This window comes from Seriola aureovittata, chromosome 24 (genome assembly GCF_021018895.1).
Source record: "Seriola aureovittata isolate HTS-2021-v1 ecotype China chromosome 24, ASM2101889v1, whole genome shotgun sequence".
In the NCBI taxonomy this organism is placed as follows: Eukaryota; Metazoa; Chordata; class Actinopteri; order Carangiformes; family Carangidae; genus Seriola; species Seriola aureovittata.
Window position 1 is genome coordinate 2,010,061 of NC_079387.1, and position 3,022 is coordinate 2,013,082.

General features: G+C 44.9%; 1 long non-coding RNA gene across 1 annotated transcript in view; it reads right to left on the reverse strand.

The window, feature by feature from the left end:
• Nucleotides 1-556: 556 nt before the first annotated feature.
• LOC130165381 (uncharacterized) overlaps nucleotides 557-3,022 on the reverse strand; it is a 111,733-nt gene continuing 109,267 nt past the window's right edge. The window contains exon 3 of the long non-coding RNA XR_008826788.1: nucleotides 557-758. This is a non-coding gene — a long non-coding RNA (uncharacterized LOC130165381). The remainder of the gene's footprint in view (nucleotides 759-3,022) is intronic.

The following is a 3,022-nucleotide window of genomic DNA, read 5'->3' on the forward strand; positions in this document are numbered from 1 at the left end:
ATTGGAAATGGGAATATCTAATGACAAAAACACTTGAGGAGTGAGGGAGAGGGAGAGATATGAAAGGATAACAGAAAAAGGAAAGGACAGGGCAGAAAAAAGATGGGAGGAAGGATTGATGGAAAGCAGAGGCAGCTGGGAGGGAAGGAAGGATGATGGAGGTGAGAGAGGGATAACATGAGGAGAAGAAAGAAAGAAGAGAGACAGTGAAAGAGAGATGATGTCCTCACTCTGCCTTCAGATCCATAAGCTCCACAGCAGTAAATTTCTTGCCATTTCATGGCCGTCAGCCGAGGCCAGTAAAACGCCGCGGCTGCTGCCGAGAAGAAAGACCCCTGGGGGGGGGGGGGGGAGGTGAGCCTGAAGGACGAGCTGTCCCTCACATACACACACACTTGCTCTTTTTCTACCGAACACACAGTTTCTCTCCTTCGGCACTCTCTCTTTTCATCATCCTCACACACACTTCCACACACACTCTTTCTCCTCTTTCTCTCTCTCACACACACATTTCCTTCCTCCTCTCTCCTCACACCCAATTTCTCTTGTCAATTTTCCCCTTTTTTTTTTTGCTCTTTTTCTTTCACACACTCACTTGCCATCGTTCCCGATGAGGGAGACCCCCCGGTGTCCCTGAGTCCGGAGGCGCCTACATATCCCAAGGAGCCTTGCTGTGGGATTACAAGGGTCGTGGCCTCGGAGCCCAAAGTCCCATCCTTCATTACCTCTCATTTTGGAAAGGACGGGCAGGAAATTCCCTGGGAAAGAAAGAAAGAAAGAAAAAAAAAAAAGAATCAGAGGATCACACAAATCAAGGGCAACCGAGTTAAGATAAAGAGTGTGTGTGTGTGTGTGTGTGTGTGTGTGTGTCCACTTTCCAGCGAGAGGAAAAGGAAAAGGAAAAGGAGGGAGTGTGAGAGATAAAGCGTATTAAGGGTGTTTGGAAAGATGAGTGTATGACCCATAAAGATATAAAGTGGCCGGCAGTCTGGGCTTTCCGCAGGCTTTATCCATTAAACTGAGTCCCATGGCTCTGAAATGACAGATAATACACACTCTGGCTGGTCGTGACAATCCCTCTGTCGGTCAGCACACATGTACTGTTAACACACTGGAGAGAGGCAGACAGAGATGTAGAAAAAGTGGGACAGAGAGGGACAAAGAATCTGACACAGATGAAGCTGTTTACATTGATGACTTACTGGACGATTCAATTTATATATAAAGGGGCAGAGCCAGAATAAAGACCTTTATTCTACAATATAAGAGTTCCCCACCAAGCGTTCAGAAGAAACACCTGAAAGTATTTGGATTAAAGTCACACAGCGCATCTCTCCTGCAGCGAGGCTTCTTTGGTACGTGTCGTCAACACAGTCGTGTTCCCACGTGCGCGACACAGAGAGGTGATAGAACTCATGATTGTGGGAGCTATGGTAATGAGACAGTGCTGTTTATGAGGCAAAATCTCTTATACACATTATTAACTGTGTTAATGTTGAACCGTTGCAGTTTTGTTCACGTCTTTTCTCCTGCTGCACCGCAGGAGAAGCTATGGTATATATGGTTGAATAGATCACACAAAATTTGCAAGACATTTGTTTATAATTTTAAAAAGTAAAAAAAAATAACAATGGGTAGAGTGTTGCATGGAAAAATCAGCCATATTTTTCCCTTAAAAAGAACAGTGGGTGTAAGAGACTGTACTTCTTTTTTCTTTGTTTATAATGATTCTATCTTTGTCTACGTTGGAAAAAAATAAATGCTGCTCCAGATGTGATTCGATAAAACACTTGTAAACAGTTCGGTCAATAACAATACAGGGCTCGGCATGATCAACTTGACAAGAGGCTCATTTTTTTGCACATCAGCTGATCAACTAATAACATTAATCCGGTGCACTGCATCGCTATAACTGCTGGACGGGAGCCATCATTAATGTCACTAGTTCAACCTGTGATTTCCCTGCTATGACAGGGTAAAACGTCCGGTCAGAGAACGATAAACAAACGGGAGGGCGCTCTGGTGCTCAAGGCTGTCAAGATCCAGGCTCGACAGATTGATTCACAAAGATAGACAGACTTTTAACAAGGAAAACAAATAAAAATAGCAAATTCTCATTCATTAAACATATGAATCCAATCCCAAATATCACAAAGCCTATCTTGCTCTCAAGTTCATCGTCTGTAGTCCTGTGTTTTTGTAGGCAGCGGGTGATGGATGAACCAAAACCACAATCTGGACCAATGCTCATGTGCCGGTGTTGTTCTAAATTGGTTTAGCAGTCGATCACACTCAGATAAAGTTCAGGAATCAGATTAGCTTTAACGTCCTGCCAGCAAACATGTGCTAAAATGACAAAAAAAAAAAAATAGCTCCAAAATAAAAAAATTGTGACTTTCTTTGTAATGAAAATGCAACAAAAGCATATTTCCTGTTTGATTTGGACCAAAAAAAACAACAACAAAACAAACAAACACCTGATTGTGCCGAAAGGTGATGGATGTAAAAATAATCAATCCTTGTTTCTGCAGGACACCAAAGACTCGGCGACTGTTCCGCAAACAGATGCAGTCCTGGGGTGAACAGGTGCCCCACAGGAGGCAAAGGTCCTTCAAAGAGATGGAGGTGTGTGTGCATGTGTGTGTGTGTGTGCCAGCAGGGCAGCAGAGGGCCAGGCTGTCTGAATCCCCTGACAGCCACTTGTCACTCTCCCCTCAGACCATCTGGGCCTTTTCCTCTGTCTTATCTCTATACACACACGCGCACACACACACACACACACACACACACACACACACAGAGCACCAATGGGAGCCGGTGGTGACGGTGGTGACAGTGGTGACGGCGGGGGTTGGGAGGGCAACAGATGCCAGTTTCTCCACGTTTGTTTCCCTCCGCGCTTTTCACTTTCGCACCGCTCTCCATCTATCTCTGTCTCCTTCTGTCCCTCCCTCCATCAATCCATCCATCTATCCATCCTTCCCCTCCTCTTTTTTTCCTTCTCTTCTTCCAGTCTCCCTTC